Source organism: Amblyomma mixtum, chromosome 4 (genome assembly GCF_055824585.1).
Source record: "Amblyomma mixtum isolate Tamu chromosome 4, ASM5582458v1, whole genome shotgun sequence".
In the NCBI taxonomy this organism is placed as follows: Eukaryota; Metazoa; Arthropoda; class Arachnida; order Ixodida; family Ixodidae; genus Amblyomma; species Amblyomma mixtum.
Window position 1 is genome coordinate 162629045 of NC_143015.1, and position 10317 is coordinate 162639361.

Genomic DNA, 10317 nt, shown 5'->3' on the forward strand with positions numbered 1-10317 from the left:
TGCCGGCTCGTGCCGTGTTTGGTATTTCCCCTTGCTACAGCGGGTGGGGGGGGGGGCGAATTTTGCCGCCCCGTGATGTCGTTTGGATGTTTGGCGTGTCTGGCGTCGGGCTTTTCTTTCACAGAAGAAGCGCGCGAGTTAGCCCGCTAAGGTCGCCGTCGGCATTTCTGCGGTAGCGTTTCTTACGACTCGTGCGTCTCCGTTCCTGCGAGAGTGGTGCTTCAAAAGACGTTTTTCCGCCCTTCTGGCTCGTAGCCGCCTTCTCGGGCCGCGAAGGTCGAGGATTGAGTCGTGGAGCGGAGAAGGCTGCGGGCAAAGAAATCTTTGTTCACCGGCGCGTCGTGTCGTCTGCTTGCAGTCACGGCAGACGACAACGAGCCATGGCATCAGCGAAGCGGCATGCCACGGCGGCATGGAATATTGTGTTTCTTATGCCTAGCTGGGGCGTCAGTTGTTCAATCACGGTATCAGGTAGCCGCACATTTGAGCTCTCGGTGCTGGTTTGGTTAGCCATTGCTTAGCGCTCTGTAGTTGCACGGCATCACGTGCTCGGCGACTGCGAAAACGACGGGAAGGGCGTTTTCTCTCGCTGCATATCCTTCCATCGCGCGATGCGCGCGTCGTCGTACCGCGTCTTGCGCGCTGATGATTACGTTAATGCATATATGCAGCACGCCGTGACTCACACGGAAGTCTGAAGAGAGAGTGACTCCTTCGCGCGTTGCCTCCGGGTTTGAATTTCGGATTCACACGACGCCCTTTCAAAAGCCAGGCAGCATCCAATCGCGGCGCGTCGGCGGTGACGAACCGTTCGCTTGCGAATACTCCGCAGCTCCGTGGAAACTTTCATTGGGCGGCGAAGAAGCGTTTAATTGTTTTGGAAACTCGCGGAAGGGGAACCGGGAATTGATTAATAATTCGCTCTTGTGAACGGCTGAACACACTTGAAGACTGGTATAAGAAAGCCCCAGCTGCGCCCATCAACTTGGCCGGGGAAAGATCGAGAAAACAGGAGTCATAGAGGCTTGGAACGGAGCCCTGGGTTCTCAGCTGGTTGCTACAATTTCCCCCTCTTCCGGCAAAGCGGTGGTATTGCGAATGAGAAACTATCTGTGACATTTCAAGCGAACGCGTGTACTTTAGTCGATGTCCTTTGCGTCCTTGTAGCAGATGGCAAAACGAAAACTGTGACGAGCTGTGCGCAATAAAACTTCCTCGAAGGCAAATGAGCGCTCGAACGTCACCGTGCACTGTATTTGCATCGCGTCACCACGAAATCGATTGGTCGGGGTGACCTCGCGTGACAATGGGGGGGGGGGGGGGGGGGGGGGGGGTGACATTTGCGGCTGCTGTCATGAGGTATGACAAATGGGAGCAATTAAGGTCTGCACTAGAGGATTCGAACAGCGAACGGCTGGTTATGGTGGAATGCGCGCGCCTATGGGAAGAATTACAGGAACAAGCACGATTCCGCTTCACAGTCGTGAGCGCAAACCTGAGCACAAACATGAGCACAAACCTGAGCACAGACCGCCGTTTGCCTTACAGTCACTTCGATAATTTTGTTTTCCATTCCTGACAAAACCGTGGCCAATTAATCCCACCTCGTGGGTGTGTGTCATGTCTGAAGAGGCGAATTAACAACAACAATGAAGCTGATTCGGATGCTCTCAGTTGTACTTTTTCTTTTTTACATGCAGACCCTAGCTGCCAGGCCTTGCAAACATGTGCCCCCTGTTCCGCTTTTCGATTTGTTTCCTAATTAGACGGAACAAAGAGGTTGATTCAGATGCATCACCCCTGGCAACAAGCCAGCATTTTCTGAAAGTTCGCCAATGCGTGCCTCTGGAAGGTGCGTCGTTTGTCAACCACTCTGCCACGGTGGTTTGGTTTTTGCTTCCGAAACAGTTTGTTTTTCTTTCTTTCTTCTTCCCATTCGCGTGCATCCGCAGATCGGGTGTAATGACAAAGATACCGCGTTGAGCAAACCATCATACTGCGGTAGTCTCGTATCTCGTAGTGTTTGGGCCCTATACCAAAAAAGGCCGAAGTTCAATAATCGATCATTTCGCTCGGCAACGTGTTGTTTGGCGTCGCACATGAGCACCAAATGATTGAGCCATTCGTTAGCGGAATAGAAAGCAAAAAATAAATCAGGCAGGGTGCTGAATTGAAGAGACAATTGAAGTGTCATTGCTTGCATTCATTTTCTTTTTCCAGAACTGTCTACAGTTCTGGAAAAAGTAAAATGCCTGCTGTATGACATGGTGGCGTTAGAGGTCTGTAAGTTCTTGAACTTTCTACGCACAAGAGAGCGATCCGCACGAAAGGAAAAAAAAATGTATGAGCTAGTGGCTCGTGTGATTCTGGCGGTTCATTCTGACGGCCCTGAAGTCAAGTCGGTTGTATGCACTTGCTCAGCGTTCGAGTCTCTTCCGTTTATTTGTACACGTCCAAATGGAAACACCAGAAGAAAAAAAAACTGTACACGAAGAAAAGAGATATACATATCTCTCCGAGTGTATACACACACTATCGTTTAGAGTGTATGTGGAACCGTGTTGCCTTCGTCTCTCGTTTGTGTATTGTCTTTCTTGCCGGTTTCGTCACTTGAACGCGAACCAATGTTAAACATTCCTTCGTATAGAATTTATGATTTCATCACATTGCGCGCGGCTTCTTCTTCGATTAGACAGCTGCAATAGAGTGTAGGATAGGGGGGGGGGAGGTATTGAACGTGCTTATAGCAAATGTATGCGCAGCATATTCACAGTAACACAAACAAGTACAGGCAACATCTACCTCTGGGGGGGGGGGGGGGGGGGGTGATGATGATGACTTCTGTCTCAGTGTTTTGTAGAAACACGTACAGTCTTTGTCAAAAGTAACCAGGCTCCATGGTTTGCTGCTCATCCGTATAACAGAGCCCTCACGGCTTCCTTAAAGATCAAAAAGTTCCTTGAAGGTGAGAAGAGGGGTTCTCCTTACCATGCAGAGATTTAGAGCTTGAGGGATGGCCATGGGCGTCCGGAAGTGGGGGGGGGGGGCGGTTGCCACCCCCCCCCCCCCCCCCCCCTGGAATTACGGACATTATTCTTGCCCTAGTAGAAAACAACTACAAACTTAACGCCTCCCCCATCCCCGGACATCGGGTGCACCCTCCTGGAAAAAGTTCTGCGGACGCCCTTGGGGATGGCAGAATGGCTTGAATATACGTCTGATAAGAAAAACGTGCTGCCTGGTTACTTTTGACAAAGTCTGTACTTCCCGCAGTTATGGCCGATAAGAAAACGCAGTGCTGCAAAAGGAGAAGATAGCGGTGTCGCATACGAGTACCTTGTTCAGAACGCCGTGTTCAGTCGGCGCATATTCGAAATTCCCTGTCTGCTGCGGTGCGTCGGTACTCCGTGCATGTAGATCACTCGCTTGGGTTCGTTCACTTTTCCTTCGTCAGAAGTATTTCGCATTCAACGAATTCAGCGACGACATTAACCGGCGGACAGCGCCTCATTTGCTCTATATACCATACGAGGAAAAAGGCTGTGTCCAGCGAGTTGGCGTTAAAAGCAATAAATCCGCAAGGCCAGCACGGTGCACGGCCAAGGCGATGCCCGCACTTTGGCTGACTGCCCGGCGTTCAGCCGTAAATACCTGACGCAGGCACAGCGTTTTTTTTTTTTTTTCCTTTATCGGCCTGAACGTGTAAAAAGAGCTGAATATACAGTAGCGGCGTCGGCCATATCGCCTGTCATAGGGGACTGAGAAATGTGCGCAATGACTGATTGCTAGTATAACGAATCAGTAAATGCAATACTCGAAATAGAACGCAATGCGGTCCACAGTACGTCATTAAATTAAAAAATATATAAAAATGACACAATAGGAGTAACCAAATGGCAGAATGCTCCCAAGACACATTCTGAACTTCCCTGAACGTCCCTTGCCTCCGATATATATATATATATATATATATATATATATATATATATATATATATATATATATATATATATATATATGGTAGAAGAAGTTCCTAGAACTAGGTTGGCAATACACTTGAAAACAGAAGTGGTCAAGAAACATTACTTTTCTTGACCGGCCGAAACGTCAAAAAAGTGTTTCTTCGCCAAGTGTGTTTTGTTCAAGTATATATATATATATATATATATATATATATATATATATATATATATGCTTTTCTAATCAATTAGCTTTAAGCGATAACATATTCAGTAATATTCTAAATCGAACAACAGCACAAAATAAATAAATAAATAAATAAATAAAAAATCTCCTGTGCCCCTTGGTTTCTGTGGCTGTTGACTTCTCCCATATATATATATATATATATATATATATATATATATATATATATATATATATATATATATATATATATATATAGTTTGCGGGGATACAGTGGTTACAACTGGCGAAGGACAGGGTTAACTGGAGAGACATGGGAGAGGCCTTTGCCCTGCAGTGGGTGTAGTCAGGCTGATGATGATGATGATATGTATATATGCGCTCCACGACTGTACGAACTTCCCCAGCAGCATGCTTCTTTACAGCCTGACTCCCCAAGAACGCTGAACGCGTAGAAACAGCCCCGCAAGAAAAGTTATACCAGGTAGAACCATTCGCTCCAAGCAATCTCCAGTGCACCTGTCGTTTACCTGTGGCTAACCGTGTGCCGCATGACTGGCATTACGGGCGGAACCAACGTTCTAATGACTTCGGAATTTTCAGTGCGATAATATTTAGGCTGTCTCCATAACGAAATTCCCTGATCGGTCGAGAGGGTCGTGACGTCATCAGCACTGCCTAATTTGAAAATCCGAGCACCAGAATGTTCGCGTACCTGGATTATATATGTATGTATGGCAGTGATCCATTTAACATATCGCGCTTGCCGAGAAGCACAGGAGGACGAACGCTAATTGGAGACGACGTATTCGCTGTTCTCCTTCGTCTTCAATTTGCGCTCGTCTTTTGCGTGCGCGTCAAGTGGGCGACATTCGAGGGGAACGATTGCATGTGTTCGTCAGCTGGTCCTTCGACACGTCACCACGCATGCGCCCTTTGCCACCACAAAGCGGGGTTCACCCAATCAGGACGGTTAAAACGCGTCGTTGTTGTTGTTGTTAGCCTTTGAAAGGATGGCACACACCCACACTGGGAGATCGGCCAAGAATCGGGAGGTAAAGGCTTTTATTCACCTGTACATAGTAAAGGAAAAAGAAAAGCACACGGGAGAGGAACACCGGGGGAGTCTGCCACAAGGAGGGCAGGGAGAGCTAAAAAAGGTAGGAGTTTGGATTGGAGAGAGAGAGAGAGAGAAAGAGAGAAAAAAGAGGTTAATTCGAAATATAATAAAGCATAGGAAAGAAAATACTGTAAGCTTTAGCAAGGCAGTAGATGAGATTCCAGCAAGAAATTTTGAACAGCGTCACAAACAGACCTGTGGCTGAACCCAAGCGTGGTGGCGCCAAATGATAGCAAGAGTGGGCTGCTCAAACTAAGGCCAAGATGCTGTTAGGGAAACAACAACAACTCCAGCAGTCTTCTTCTCAAAGAGGTGAAACGACGTCAATGGAGCCAAAAATGATCGATAGATTCAGGCTCACGGCAAAATGCACAGAGGGGAGATAGCGCCAAACCAGACCTGTGCAGATAGAAATTTAGAGGGGGGATGTGGCAGCGCACCCTCGTCAGAGATACTTCTAGCTGCGAGATTGACAAATTTTCCTGCTCCAGGAATATTTTCCTTTCCGCGTGCCTAAGAAAAAGAAATACGAAGGGTGAAGAAAGAAAGTGCGGAGATGACAGTCCATGCCTCACCTGAGGTAGAATCCACCGCTGTTGCTCTCCGGCGTGTTATTGTTTTGCCTTTATTATGTGTAGGTGAATAGCGACTTGTGCCTCCCGATTCTTGGCCGATCCCCCAGTGTGGGTATATGTGCCATCTTGTGAAAGGCTAACAGCAACAACAACAGCGACGAAGAAAGCGATCCGAGGATCCTCGTTGCGAAATGGGCCTCCGCGACGCAATGCTCAGGTAGGTGCGTCCCGCATAAATGCGAACCGGAAAACATAGAAAGTGCCTGGCTAAGGGCGAGTGAGAGTGACGAACGCGCCACGGCGGAGCGCAAAAGTCGCGGGGAAAGCCTCGCCGGTTTGATAGTTTATATATATATAGGTTGCGAGAGCATGAAGTACTTGACTGCTTAAAGGAATATATAGCGAAGTATACGCTTCGTTAAGGGAAACATATTTGACTTGGCGTTTAGATCAGAAAAGCGATCTTTCAGATCGAAACGAGTCAAATAAATGTTTCCTTTAACGAAGCGTATACTTCGCTATATATATATATTCCGGCCGCGAAGGAACTATATCAGGCTTGGCGTATTCGCAGCAGCAGCGAAGATGCAACGGCGCAAACGGACAAAAAATGGCCGGGGATCAACGTGGCTTGAACATAGTTAACACGAGCGAGAGCTCAGTTAAGCATGGTCTCCACTGTCTCAAATCCGATATCAAGGGTTAAGGTCACGTACCCAATGGTCATGGTCATATGATCACGTGGTCGAACGACCATAGCTTGGACAGCACCACCACGAAGTTCGTTTTGACCTTGTGAGGCTATTAAGGTCATAGTCGATGTGGTGCCCACTGTCTTAAAATCAAAGGTCAAGGACAGGTACCCAGTGGTCAGTCGTATGATCATGCGGTCACACTACCATAGCTTGACTCATACCACCCCGCAGTTAAGTTCGGTTTGACCTTGTGAGGCACTGAAGGTCATTGCCTCCTCCACATCGAAATCGGAAGTTGTATACCACGAGGAGTAAAGCTCTCGCTCTAAAAAACTGCTGGCGGTTTAGCAATGTCAAGCATGAAACTTTGTGGGAAAGCAGTTTTTTGCAGAGACACCACCGCCACGTACGTGAAAGCACGCATGGCTTCGAAGATTCAAAAATAGCGCGTTGACGTCACCTGTGACGTAACAAAGGAAGGGAATTGACCGAGTGAACGCAGAATAGAACGTGATAGGCCGTTAAGCTTAGCCACCACTGGCTGGGCGCTGCCCCGAATCCCTGGTAATGAGAGCTGGGATACAGTTCTCCATTAAGGGCCACCGGAACTTCAGCTGATCAAACGAAAGTAAAACCATCCGATGCAGTGAATGAGAAACGGGGAAACAAAGGGCATCCCCCGCGATCCGAGATTCCCAGCCCTGTTCCGTAATAAAAGCTACTACAGAATGCAGAAAAAATAAGACATGCCGTACTTCTGGTCCTTGCCCCTCATGGCTAGAAGTGACAGCAGTAAAGCTGTGCCCCCCCCCCCCTCCTCACTCTGAGGCCCCCTAAGTGCAACCGTCTCATTCTTATTGGCCCACTGGTGAAAACGGGAGCATCAGGTCTCAACGTACACTCTAAACACAAAGGAGTGAACAGGGAAAAAGTGGTCCTCTACACACTCCCTTTTATAAAATATAGTGCGCCAGAGGACAGCGTAGTCTTTTTTGCTCCCATATACGCATATTTGCGTTTGGAGTGTTCTATGCACTGTAAACACGAATACGCCTATATGGGTGTGAAAAAAAGAGTAAGCTTAACAAAACATGTTGTGGAGTTAGTTGGTGAAGCATGGTTTCATGAAGAAGTTTTTTTTCAGTACTACAAAAACGAGGACAAAAGAAAGAAAGAAAGAGAGAAAGGAAGTAAAGAAAGAAAGAAAGCAGGAAAGAGAGAAAGAAAGAAAGAAAGAGAGAGAGAAAGAAAGAAAGAAAGAAAGAAAGAAAGAAAGAAAGAAAGAAAGAAAGAAAGAAAGAAAGAAAGAAAGAAAGAAAGAAAGAAAGAAAGAAAGAAAGAAAGAAAGAAAGAAAGAAAGAAGTACACAGCACCGGTCCTGTGTACTTCTTTCTTTCTGTGTCCTCGTTTTTGTAGTGCTGAAAAAAACTTCTTCAAGGGAGTAAGCTGTCCTCTAGTGTACACCTTTCTACAAAAGGGAGTGATGTAGTGGGGAGATTACTCCCTTTTTACTCCTTTCTGTAAAGTGCACGTGTGAAGGCTTTTGTCCAGGAAGCTGTCTACCTAATTCAGGAAAACAGTTCAATACAACGCCAATAGCAAAAAAAAAAAAAACATTCCGAAAGAAAGTACCAACTGTCAAAAAAAGGTTGCTCGAATGGCCCTGCCTCTTGGGTGGCGTTGCGCAATATGCAGGTCACACGGTTTCGACGGGACTGCGATTTAATTGGCGCCGCATCTGTGCCGTATACACACACACTGGGCAGGGTTTGCGGCTTCGCGGCTACATTCGGTCGGTTGTGTGGTCGTTAGCGGCCACGAGATGGATCAAATGACAGAGGGCAAAGATAGAGATAAGAGGGTTCATATGTCCCGCACTGCCGAATTTAGCTCGAGCTAAAGTTCAACGTGAGAGCAGTGAAAACCACGACGTCTGCTGTGTCTCCGAGCTCTATAGAGCTGCAAGCGTGGGCCAGACGATATCGATCTGCAGCCACTTTTCGACGCAGACGATCTTAATTAAGAGCTCAACGGGCGCGCTCTAATTTGCTCCCTTTTTTTTGTGTGTGGTCGGATGTCTTTTGGCTCACGGCTGTATGTTATGGTCGCGCTTCAAGAAATAAAAACAATTTACTGGACGTTTAACCTTCTGGTTACGCGAATTTCCGTGATAACTGAGGTGGTGCGAATTACCGATCCCACTCCCTTTTTGCTCCCATAAAGGCTTATCCGTTTTTGAGTGTAGGGTACCCGAACCACTTGCATTAATGTCAGATGTCTCGGATGTCTTTAGCGAATGTCTTCTGACGTCATAAGTGATGTCGGCGTGTTCGGGTAGTCAGTCCGACATTCTAACGAATCAGAGTGGCGCGTTCTCATGATGTCATGCACGGCGTCACTCCATTCCAATGAGAGAGTCGCGTTGTCATGATGTCATGCGCGGCGTCCCTCCATTCCAATCAGAATGGCGCGTTGTCATGACGTCATGCACGGCGTCACTTCGTTCTGAGCAATCAGTGTGCTGCGTTGCACCTGGTGTGTCAAGCCAACGACACCGACGCCGCAAAAAAAAAAAAAAAACGTAACAAGCAAGCGAGCCTTGCACATTCGTTTCGCTCTGCAAGAGCGCTTTATACAGTGCAAATATCCAACGTGCATAGTTTAGAGAATACGAGCCGGGCAACTGCAATGAATACTGAGTATTACCCGTACGGGAAAGTGCGGCAGGAAATGAGTAAGCGTGGGTAAGCGAATGCATGCATCAATTGAGGCCTCTTAATTTACACTTTTATACTCCCCCGAGAAGTTTATCTTATAGTGAGCGTTGCTTGAAACGTCATAGGAAATGCACAACGTTTAAACATTTTAATGTACTTGTAACAGCATGACGTCAATGGCCTGAAGTCATCTTCCTGGCCGGAGGTATATACATACACGTCTCCGAGAACGGAAAGTATAGCTGACATCACTGCAAAAAATAGTGACGTCAGGAAAGTGCGAGTGCAAGCGTGAGAATCTTCAAGTTGTCAGCTGTTCAGCAGAATTGTTATTAGCCCAGTATAGAGGTAAAAGTGATTTCTGGCATAGCAAGCGGACGTTAGAGAAGATCGTGTCAGACGTTCATTAAATGTGAATTCGTTAACCAAACTTAACCAGAATAGACCGACTTTGAAATATACAAAGCTCCAGCTGTTGTGACGTTTTTAAACTTCAGGAAGGGTAAATTCCCGTGACAGCACAACGCATTTTGAGATGTATCTTCTGCGAACAGGATGAATACAGGATGCCAAGCAGCTCCGCCGTCACTCGATGACAAGCAGCGCTTTATTTATCAACCATTAGACAAAGTGAACAAGTTATATATGCTCTGCAGCGCTGTCCCGGAATTCAAAACAAAATCGCGAAAAAAGTAGCAAGAAATGTTCTGGTCATTCGCAACCGAATCGAAGTCGCGGGCCGCATGCATCGAGGTATACAACCCGTAATAAACAACAATCTCGCGCACCCGTCCCTGTTTGGTTGACTGCTCGAAGCAGTGAAATCGGCTATAATAATTTCGCGGTCGATTTATCCACACGTCCCGGTTCCGAGCAGACGACTCACGGCTGTCGTCTGCGTTGGCCGCTAGGTGCGCGCGCATACAGCAGACGACGCCGAAAGATCACGGAGTCCACAACACCTATACCATCGCAAAACAAACGCTCAGAGAACAACGGCCAGCGCACAAAGTGTGAGTCGGATTCATCGCATCACCGCCTTCTATACACCTATATAATGCGGT